Here is a 12,120-nt window from a genome sequence, read left to right as displayed (position 1 = left end):
ATCGAGCTACTGGCTGAGCTCAGCAGAGAACCTCTGAGCTTTCTCTCCTAGCCCCCTGCTCTAACCACTAGACACACTCTTTTCCATCAAAAACTACAGAACTCCTTGCTCTAGCTGGGCTGTCCAATGCCTCTGTAAAACAATGAACTAAGAAAACTGATTTGAAAAGAACCCTAGAACCACTTCCATTTTATTTTGAAGTTTAACCCACTATCTGTCCTCCTTTGGAAGCTGAGGGACTATTGTGTTTTTGGTTTTTTTATGGACAGTGGGCTCTTTCCTTTTTTTTTTTCTTTTGGAGCCAGTGTGGCACAGCTAATCCATGTTGGAAATTACATTTATTACTTTTTCCAGCAAATGAGCCCTCTCTGTAATGCCGTTTCGTGCAGTGCAAGGCAGATGCAAGTCAGACGGCCCATTTTCCTAATTTCATTTGGAAAGATCAGGAGACACCACGCTGGTCTCGCAGGCTGGGGGCTTGGTGCTAGGAAGAAAAGCCTCAGCATGCTCCTGTGTTGATGGAATCTATGGCATCGCCCCAAATGCTAGTTGTCAAAAAAAAAAAAAAAAAAAAAAAAACCAAAGAAAAAAGTAACCCTCCAAAAAAAAAAAAAAAAAAAACCCTGACAACAATGGCCACAAAAGGAAGGGCTCTGCCATCAAGGCAGTTATACATTTGCTATTTCAGAGTGGCTTCACTCAGATCGACTCATGTTGCTGCTGCCTTCTCGCGCTGTTTGTCAGTGCTGACAAAAGCCTATGCTGGGAAACTTTGTCACCCAAAGACAGTGCTTTATGTGCTATATCTGCACAATCTCCCCTGTGAGCTAATTCTGCCGCCTGTACCCCTGCAGATCTTTGTGTAGCAAATTCTTACAATGCTTTTGCAACCCACTTCCGTCTAGATTCAGCCTCTTTTGGGGGATCCAGCTATTAAGGGTTGGTATTTTTTTAATGCCCCAAACTGGAAAGGAGGTGGGAAGAAAGCAAGGAAGATGTTTAAGTCCTGTCTTTGGGACTGTTCTCCTGTGTTTGGAGACGCTTTATTCTTAATCTTATTTTGCCTTGATGGCTGTACTGTAGCCTCCCCTGCCCTTTTTTTTTTCTTTTGCAGTCTGAAAATGAGCAGACCATTCCTTTCTTATCACCCTTTTGCTTTCTCAGTGAGCTAGGATTAGTAGGAAGTGCAATTATTACATCGAATGACGGTGAATCTCAAAAGGTTCAAAGATTTGGTTTGGGCAAGCATTCAGACTTTTGGATGCTCATTCTAACCTGTTGAGGCTACACATTTAGGCTAAAGTTCTAGGTGAGATTTCTAGTATGTCACCTAGGAACGCTGCCAGAACAGACTTTGTCACACTCTTTCAACACTTCAAATTTCTGGTTCTGCCTGCAACCAGAAACTGCATAAAAATTAAAAATAGTTTCACTCCCCCCTCTTTGTCCTCCCCCCCCATCCCCTAAAAGGTTAACTAACCCTTTTCATACTTTTAAAAGTATTCAGGTGGAGTTTCAGGAAAAAACTTTGGATCAATTCTTACTTCACTCAAACCAATTCAGGCCTCTGTAAATTACATTGCAAAGGAAGAGACTAGGTTCTGATGCTGTCAGTTTGAGACACACACAAGGAGATGAAAGTTAGGACAGTAAGTAATTCTGCAATCACAATGAAGGCACAGAAGCTGAAGGTAGGACAGAGAGCAATGAGAGGGGAAAGCATTTAGCAGTCTAATATTTAAGTTACATGTAAAGTGATTTGCATTAGCTTTGTTAAACTAAGAACTATTTCATATTGAGATTGTGATTGACCTTCCATTATAAACTGTGTTGTCCTATACCTTGCCCCTAAAATCCACCACAAAAGTAATATCTGCTTCAAATTGGGTACTTGAGGCTTGGAACCAGGGCAAAATTTTCCTATAAAATTTGAAGTGAATTGGCTAAGGGGATCCTGAATTATGATAATCTAAAAGTAGAGGCATTAACCCACTAATAACACTTGTTTGTCACTTTAACTGGTGGAGAGTGGGGACCAACCAGAAAGCAGAAGAGAAATAAAAGTTAGTGCATTTGACTCCCCTGTCTGAGATGTTCTGCCCATACACTCAAATCATTGATTATGTGCCTGCAACCTTTACTGAACAAAGGTTTTTTTCCTATGGATATATTTATAGCTTCAGACAAGGTCCTTAGCACATACAATCCAATACAAACGGCATAGGCTTTTCTTCTACACAAGAAGAGGCAGTGAAGGGCTGTGTGCACATATGTGCATGTTGGCATGTGAGGCTGGGTAGAGTCTGTGTGATTGTGTTTGTTGCTTTCAGGTGTGTCCAGCTATGCCATTTATATGACGGGGCCAGTGTGTGAATGGGTTACAGCTGTGAGCACAGTACGTCATACTGTTTATTCACCGTGGCGTTTGGTAATTAGCAGCTCTCTCCCTGCTGGCACTGATTTCAGCAGCAAATTTGTTTGATTAAAAAGCACCAGATTAGAATCTGGTGGGAGGCTGCAGATTGATTTTAGGTAAAGCGAGGGCCTGTTTGCTGGAAGGCAAGAAAGAGAGGAGGGGAAAAGAGTGAAGTTTGCAGATGGGAGAATTAATGCCTGCTGCTCGTGTGGTGAGGGCAGGAGGGAGTGGCTGCCAAAAACCTGAGCCTGGCAGAGTGACATGCAAACAGACAAGGAAAAGGGAGGAAGAGAGAATGTGTATATGCATGTGGGCATACGTGGCTCAATGTGCATACATATGGGTGAGCCCGTGTGCATATACATTTGGTATGTATATGCAAAAGTCTAGGCATGCATAAATATAGCAGTGAGAGGCCCTGGCCTAGATTTTCAAAAACAACTAGTGATTTTGGGTGACCCCTTAAAGTGGCCTGATTTTCAGATAACGCTGATCACTTGCCCCCTGAAAATGAGGCCCATTTAAGGTGTCTTAAATTGGCCCCCCAAAAGGCAAGTCACCCAAAAGCACAAGTCATTGGAAATGTAAGCATGTCTGTGCAGAAAGAAGAAAACATGGCCCTGTGTAGCAGTGTGATGCAGTGTTTAGAGAAGTCTGGGTACTGAGAGACATGATTCTACTCCTGACTCTGCCACTAAGCTACTAGGTGACTTTGGGAAAGTCTCTTCACCTCTTTGTATCTCACTTTCTCCTTCTGTATCAGGATCATAAAACTTACTCAGATGAAAACCACTGTATTCATGCAAAATATTGTTGTATGTGCACATTCCATGAGGGAAAACATTTTTGAGCTCTGGTGTGAGATTGAAATTCACTTATTAGTACACTGTGAAATGTGATTTTCTGTAAAACTCAATTCACTTTGTAATAGTCTGAACAATATATCTGGCCATAGTCAAATGACAAAAGGAAAGAACAACAGTAAAAACTCAAATTGTATTTATTTATTGTTAAAGTTCAGATAACACTTGCTCAGACCACTTCTCTGATGCTTCAAGCTCTATTTTATTGCATTGAATAGTATTCATTCAGTTATAATGGGGAGATCATCACATAACAGATTCTATTGTAGTCCTGAGTATTAGAAAAGGCCATACAAAAAGTTTCTTATGTTGGGATATTTCTCCTTTAAGAGAGTGTTAAATTCCTGATTCATTTGAGAACCTATAACCAAGGTCCAGTGTTCTCTGCAGCAAATTTGGGTTAAGTTCTGGCAAACCCCCTGCATTCTCTCTCACTCCCGTGCATCAGACTGGATATTCCACAGCAGCTTCAGATAAATTAAAAGAGGAGGCTTTTATTGGACTAAATATGGAAATGAATAATACAATCAAGACTATATCCTCTGTGTTATTTAATTTGATAGTAAATTAAATTTATGCTGCTGTGAAATTTTAATTTCCAACGTGCTGCAGAATTTTGTATTGAAAACACATAACCAGAGATTCTAAGGTCAGAAGGAACCATTGTGATCTAGTCTGACCTCCTGTATAACACAGGTCATGGAATTTTCCCCACAATAATTCCTAGAGCAGAGCTTCTACTAGAAAAACATCCACTCTTGATTAAAAAATTGTCAGTGATGGAGGATCCACCACAACTCTTGGTAAATTGTTCCAATGGTTAATTATGCTCACCATTAAAAATGTATGCCTTAGTTTGTCTGAATTTGTCTAGCTTCAACTACCAGCCAATGGATCTTGTTATACCTTTCTCTGCTAGATTGAAGAGACCATCATTAAATATTTGTTCCCCATGTAGGTATTTATAGACTATAATCAAGTCACTGCTTAGCCTTCTCTTTGTAAATTACACTGTTGAAATTGTCAGGAGGAAGCTAGAGGCTTCGGCAGTGGTTAAGAGACAGTTGGAGCTTTTGGCAGCTGGAAAGATGGGGAGACACTTTCAAATAAGTACAGTAGCTGGATGTTCCTGATGAAAGGCAGTGAAACAGTTAACAGTGTTGCTGTTTAAATTACTATTATTATGTAACATTTCTATTTAGGCTTGGCAGAAGTCAATTTTTTTTTTATAATTTTGATGGATAATAATATCAATGTTCATTTTAAGCATTTGTTTAGATATGTTTCAATTTAAATTTTCACAGTTGTGTAACATTAAGGGTTTTAAGCATTTCCCCCCAGTTTTTATTGATTTAAATATTCATAGTTGGGGGAAATTATGGGGGCGGGGGGCTGGACAATAATCATTTTATAACAGTAGACAGATCCAAAAAGTTAAAAAGCTTTTTAACCATTAAAACTCAAATTGTCAACATCACATGTCAAAAATATACAAATCCTTAAATCAAACTTGAATAAGTTCTCAAGCAGCATTTTTCTTACCTTGCCAATCTTTACATTTTGATTATTATCAATGGAAACATTGTATCAGTTTGTGTGTGTGTGTGTGTGTGTGTGTGTGTGTGTGTGTGTGTGTGTGTGTGTGTATGGTGAAATCGACATTTGCTGACATTTACCAATGCAATTTGAATCCTCCCAAGCCCATTTATATTGCAGTAATGCCTCAAAGTTAACACCACCAGTGAGTTGAATGAGGCAGTTCACATCTCTTAGAACTATTGTTTCAGGCTATCTGCAGACTCAGGCAGACAACAGTATACATTCCATTCATATTGGGAAGGTTTGCTTTGCAAACAGAAGGGCTAAATGTGTATTATTATTTATTATTAATTCTTTATTTCAGAGCTCAGATCCTGCAGCGGCAAGGGGTAGATTCTGCAGCAAATTCTGCAGCTGTGGAACTGTGGAGTGCATGGGGCCTTCCCTCTGATATACAGTATCAGAAATTGATCTACTACAGGAAAAAATGGAAACATTTAACAAACAGTTGCAGAGGAACTGCAATTCAAAATTCATCCTGGCTAAGTCTAAACAGGGAAGAGTGTGGTGCAGCAGCAAGGCAAATAAGCGATAAGCAGAAGGCTTTTTAAAATAGACACAATCTGATAAAGAGGAGGACTGGAATGTCTGTAATAATAAGCAATCACAAGTTAAAAGGGTAATTTGAAGAGTCTGAAGAAATAATGAACAGATTTCAGAGAAAATTTCAGTTTTTTTTTTTTTTAAATCTAACTTCAGGAGAGAGACCACAAAAAAGAAAATAATGCTACTAAAATAATGAGGGATTGGAGACAGTGAATAGGAATGTGGCAGAGCTGTTAATCTGTTTCCGATTAAGTGCCCAATCCAGTTCCCACTAAAGTCAGTGGGAACCTATCAAATGACTTTAGTGGGAGTTGGATCAGGCCCTAATGGCTGATGCTGAGTGACGTACAGAAAGGTTCACAGTTCTCTCCTGTCTTTGGAAACATCAGAGAAAATACTCCTAGATCATTCTGGTCCTCACAGATGAACACCCCCCCCTCCCCCCGCGGATCAGTGTAAGCAAAGCCAACAACATCAGCATCAACAGGAAATGTAGAGCTGCATTAGAAATTTCAATCCTATGCTATATATCTTGTGCCAAGCCAGAGGAATGAAGGGAATTTAAATTTTCATATTGGCCAAGACCAAAACAAATCCACATTTATGTACCTAAAAAACCCCTATAAACTTTCAAACTATTTCCAGATTTCAAGTAATGTAATTTTATTTTATTCATTGTCTCTAGGGCTGTAGTGCACAGAGGTCTCAATCAGGATGGATCAGGACTGCATTGTGCTGGGTGCTGTATGTACTAACATTAAGAAAGTCTCTGCTGCAGAGAGTTTTGCAGTCTAAGAACTAATAAAGACTAGGGATGTGAACCCAGGGTAATACATTCCTAGCACAGCCTCAGCCCTGATCAGGAGAGTCAGCTGTTTTCAATAGCACTCGGAAAACACAGAGGCTATAGACCAGGGATCGGCAATCTTTGGCACACGGCCAGCCAGGGTAAGCCCCCTGGCGGGCCGGGCCGGTTTGTTTACCTGCCGGGTCCATAGGTTCAGCCGATTGCAGCTCCCACTGGCCACGGTTCGCCGTCTGAGGCCAATGGGGGCCGCAGGAAGAGGCACGGGCTGAGGGATGTGCTACCCTGCAGTAAGGTCTCCCCATAGCCACTCTATGCCAATGGGTGAGAGTTCTCCTGCTGACATAATTAAACCACCACCAATGAGCAGCGGTAGCTATGTCAGCAGGATACAGTCTCCCACCAACATAGCGCTGGGCACACCGGCACTTTTTTCAATGAAACTTATGTCAGTCAGGGGTGGTTTTTCTCACACCCCTGGTAGACAAAAGTGCTAGTGTAGACAGCCTGAGAAACAAGTATTCAGCTGGTCCATCTTTTCCCAAGCTCCCTCTCTCCAGCCCACTTCCCTCTCTCCTGGCCTCATCAACTCTCTTCTCCTTCAGCCCCAGAGTATCCCTCTTACTTTTGAAGTCTTCTGGGAAGGGTGGTTAATTTATCCTGTGGCCTGCAATCTCTCCTGCTCTGCTATGAAGTCTTTTGGGGATATTTAGGTGGGGTTGGTGGATGCTAAGCCAACCAGCCATCTTTAGGCTGTTGCCTACTTGGGGGTGCTGATCTCCCCCTCCCCAAAGAAGTGCAGGGGGAGGCTGCAAAGACAGGCCAACAGCCTGACAGAAAGTCGGGTTCTACTCTTTTCTGAGCTCAGAAACGTCATTCCTCAAGTCGGTGATGAGGTGCTGTTATTATGGTTCAGGGCTCTCCTGCTGTTCCCCCAAGGAAGCTGCCATCATAGTACTCCCACCCACAACCCACCTGGACTGTTAGACTGGAGGAAGGAGTCAAACCTGGTTCTGCATGATAGTGCAGGGCACTGGCACTAGGCTGCTGCTTTGCCCAACTGAGGTATGTTTACACTGCAATCAGAGGTGTGACATACCCTGAGCAAGTTTCCATCTAGATAGTTTGAATAACAATGGCAGTGAAGCTGTGGCAGCCCAGGCTGTACAAGGCTGTGTAGGACCCTGAGTATGTACTAGAGTGGCTAGCCTGTGCTGCAGCAGCTTCACGGCTATTTGTTATTTGATCTAGCTAGATCAGAGCTAGCTTGGGTATGTGTCCAGGTGCTGCAGTCACACCTCTGATTGCAGTGTAGACATATGCTGAGAGAACAGAGACAGCTCTGCAAACACTTGCACTGTTCTGATGGGGATATTCCTTCTCATTGTTCCCAGTATTTTGGCAGTCTCCTGACTCCTGTATGTCACTGAACAACGGAGTCTAATGCAGGCAGATCCTGGGAGTGCTCAAGTTTGATGTGAATCCAGTGCCCACATGGTGACCTTTCCCTTTGCTAAAGGCTTGTACTGTAGTTACATGGCATGATTGGGTCACTAAGAAAATACAGTACAAGCCTGAGGGGGTTTTGGCAGTTATATCACTACATTCTGAGAGCAATATCTTGTCCAGTGGCCTGTATTTCCAACAGTTAATCAAGTTCAGCTTCAGCTGAAATAACTCAAACCCACAGAGCAAGGCTGCCTGGATTGCTGCAGCTGCATTTCTAGGTAACACAGTTTCCCAAATGTAGACGTGAGCTGAGGAGAAGAATATTTGAAACAATGATAAAGCCAGAAGGATGAAGGGGTATTTCAATGCAAGGTCAAACCAGGAGCAAACAAATAAAAAGGTTGATGTAGGGTAGATAAGCCATTTAAAATTCCTACCAGTAACCATACCTGTCATGGTCATCACCTCTTCCTCCCGTTTGCTACAAGCAAAGTGGTAGCAACAGCTTGCGAGGTTGCAATCAGATTCGGAACCCTGACCTCTTGGTGTGAAAAAGCAGCGGGAGGAGGAGATGGATTTACTGGGGATAAAGCTCTTGTCAACAAAGAGTGTTTATCAGTTGATATCAATCAAGAGAAAAAGATAGCATACAAATGCATGGGAAGTAGCTGTACCATTCATCCAGGCAGTTGGATTGCTGGGTGACTGGACCATTATGCATTGAAGATAAGGTTTCAACTAAATTAATTAAGTTACAATGAGACGGAGTCAGTTTATTCTTCAAGTACAGTATGATTTGTGTTCATCTTGAATTACCCCCAGAAATGAATGAGAAGCCAGTGCAGTCTGTGGGGTGGAGATGTCACATGCTCCCTGTGACGGGTTGGATCACAGAAACCCCCTTGGGAGCTGCCACCTGATGTGCAAAGACTACCCCTGCTCCTGTTTTCCCTGCCAGCTTAGGACTCCAGCACCCTGTCTTGCTGAGCCAGACACTCCAGTCTGCTCTAACACAGACCCAGGGTCTGAATCACTTGTCCCAAAGCTGCAAGTTTACCTGAAAACAGCTCACAGTAGTGTGCTTGTCTTTAGCACTCAGATGCTCAACTCCCAATGGGGTCTAAACCCAAATAAATCCGTTTTACCCTGCATAAAGCTTATGCAGAGCAAACTCAAATTGTTCGCCCTCTATAACACTGATAGAGAGATATGCACAGTTGTTTGCTCCCCCAGGTATTAATACATACTCTGAGTAAATTACTAAATAAAAAGTGATTTTATTAAATACAGACAGTAGGATTTAAGTGGTTCCAAGTAGTAACAGACAGAACAAAGTAAGTCACCAAGCAAAATAAAATAAAATGCGCAAATCTATGTCTAATCAAACTGAATACAGATAATTTCCTCACAAGTCCCAGAGCACTCCCTTTTACAGGCTAATCTCCTTTTAGCCTGGGTCCAGCAATCACTCACACCCCCTGTAGATACTGTCCTTTGTTTCAGTCTCCTTCAAGTATCCTGGGGGGGGGGGGTGGAGAGGCTCCTTCTTTAGCCAGCTGAAGACAAAATGGAGGGGTCTCCCACGGGTTTAAATAGACTCTCTCTTGTGGGTGGAGACCCCCCCTCCTCCCTCCTATGCAAAGTCCAGCTCCAAGATGGAGTTCTGGGGTCACCTGGGCAAGTCACATGTCCCTGCATGACTCAGTCTTTACAGGCTGAAGCCATTGTCCACATGGTTTCTTGCATGTCTCCAGGAAGACTTCTTATGTGGATTGGAGCATTCCAAGATGCATTGTTCCCCAAGTGTTTCCTGATCAGGTACTTAACCTGGCAAATTCCTTCCTAAAGAAGCTGACCAAATGCCTCACAGAGCTTACTTAGAAACCAAGCCAGCATACAGCCCATATTCTTAACCTCAAGTAGAAAATGATATATATGTACAAAATAGGATGAATAGATATAGTAGACCTTTACGGAGATATGTTACATGACACAGGCAGCACAAAACATATTCCAGTTATGTCATACATGCATTTGTAAGCACCCCCTCCCCATGGAGCCTTATGGGGTACACCGTCACACTCCCTATCAGCTGAAGCGCCACTGAGGCCAGCAGCAACATTCTGCACCACCTGTAGTTTCTGGATGATCTTCAGGGGTAGCTCCCTGGAGAGCACATTTCAGTAATCCAGTCTGGAGCTGACAGAGGCAGGGATAGCTGGGATGAGGCCCACATCCAAAAGGAAAGGCCACAATCTCCTGGCCAAATTTAGATGGAAATAATGTCATTATTGACCATGGCTGCTACTTGAACCTGCAGCATAGCAGCTGAGGATCCACTAAGATCCCCAGACCATGAACCTTACTGACAGAGGGGATGCTTATCAGTTCTGCCATTGCCTCCAGCTGTTTCTGTCAGCCAATCAGCTACACTTCATTCTTCTGTGATCTGAGCCACAGTCACCTCATCCAAGAAGCAACTTGGGGAAGGAGAGACTGCATCAGCTGCATGTGAAGAAAAAGAATAAGCAAGCTGAATCTTCTCAACATGTTGATAGCACTGTGGCCCACTCCACCTCACTATCTCACCCAGCAGCCTCACCTAGGTGTTGGAAAGGCAAGGTGACACCAAAATCTTGTGGAACATGCCTTGGGCAGGCAAGCAGTTGCCCAACACTACCTGTTGGTTCTGTTCTTTTCTTTCTGAGGATACCATCTAGCACAGCTCTGTCTTTCTCTGCCAGGGCCCACAAAAGTGTCAGCACCACCTAGTGACCACTGGCATCAAAGGCTGCTGATGGCTCCAGAAAAATCAGCTGAAAAAGGGACACCTGGCCTTTGATCATCATAAGAAGGAGATTCTAAGCCAGTGAGACACCTGCAGACTCTGTACTATTTACCTGGACCTAAAGCCAGACTGAAAAGGCTCCAGGAAATCTGAGCACTACAAGTGTTGCCACAGTTGTCTCATCACAACCAGAGCAAATATGAAAAATGATTCACCTACAACCGTGGCAGGTTTGGCTTGCTGTTGTTGTTTGTGAGTATTCGGGATGCCATTAAGGATTTGTGAAAATATTTGCTAACTCCATCCTACTCATGAATTTGAGCACAAATGATTATTCATTCACATATTTTTTTAACCAGAGTAGTGTGATATTCACTATTTGTTACTCTTTTGTTTAAATAATTTAATGTAGCTAATCTGTGGCAGAAAGAATACCTCATGAGTTATGAGGACAGTCATACACCATAATCAGAGAAATTTAGATGTGGAAAGGATCTTGAATGGTCAGCTAGTCCAGTTTCCTGTCCTGAGGCCAGGGCTAGCTCTAGGCACCAGCAAAGCAAGCAGGTTCTTGGGGCGGCAAGGGAGCTGAGAACCAACAGGGGGCCCTGGGAGCTGTAGTTCCTTGGTTAGCTCCCTGCCTATAGATCCAGCCCTGGAGTAGGGAAAGAACTACATTTCCCAGCATTCCCTTGGCAGCCATCAACAGGAAAGGGAGGGGGAGGGAGTGAGGTAGCTGAGACCTCATGCTGCAGCTTGCTGTGAATGGAGAGCTCACTGCTAGAGCGGGCTGGCGCTGTGAATGGGGAACAAGTATGCCCAAGGAGTAGAAGGCTTTGGCCCAGATATCCCCTTCAGAAGACATCCCCAGGCTGGATTAGGGATACTGGTGTGACCTCACCTTGCAGCCCCCAAAGAAAGAATTGGGTGGACTAAATGGACAGTGCACCTCTCTATCTGAAGCCTAGCAAGGGAGGTACGTGGATCCCACTAGAATTTAAAATGAAAAGTAAGGGAGGGGGAGGCTCTACTAGAGGACCTGGGCAGCTTTAGATATACTACCAGGCACGTAGGAGGATTTCCACTTCTGAGCCATAGAAGCAGAAATTGACTTTTCCTTTCTAGATTTAGCTAATATTCAGAAAGGGAATCTAGCACCTGCCTTCCAGATTTGAACACCCTCAAAATTCAGGAGTGCTCAAGCTCAATTTGGGCAGCTGTTACTTCATTTCTCCCAAATCAAATATACTGATCCACTGTAACTTGCTGTAGAAAAAGTAGGATAAAATTGAGCAAGAAATGCTTCCCAGTGGTTATTAGGACTGGAATTGCTATTTTCAACAGCCATTGCCCTTTTATTTGTTTAAAAGGAAGACAGTGATATTGCATTGGCAAATTCCCCATAGAAACAAAGAGTGGAACAAAAGAACAATAAAGGCACCTCAACTTTTCCTCATTTATGTGGGACAGTCTTATAATATGCATCCAGATATCCTCCAATAACACAAGCTGAAAATTGTTCCACTGTACTGCAGTTCTGTAACCATATGGGAACTAGTCCTGTCTGTGTTCTGTGCACATACAAAATTCCTGCTGAATGACTCGCCCTGGGAGCGAGTTACCAGTGACCCAAGGCTGGGGCGGCAGGAGGGTG

Source organism: Terrapene carolina, unplaced genomic scaffold, assembly GCF_002925995.2.
Source record: "Terrapene carolina triunguis isolate 2854851 unplaced genomic scaffold, T_m_triunguis-2.0 Scaffold96, whole genome shotgun sequence".
Lineage (NCBI taxonomy): Eukaryota > Metazoa > Chordata > Testudines > Emydidae > Terrapene > Terrapene triunguis.
This window is presented reverse-complemented; position numbering follows the sequence as displayed.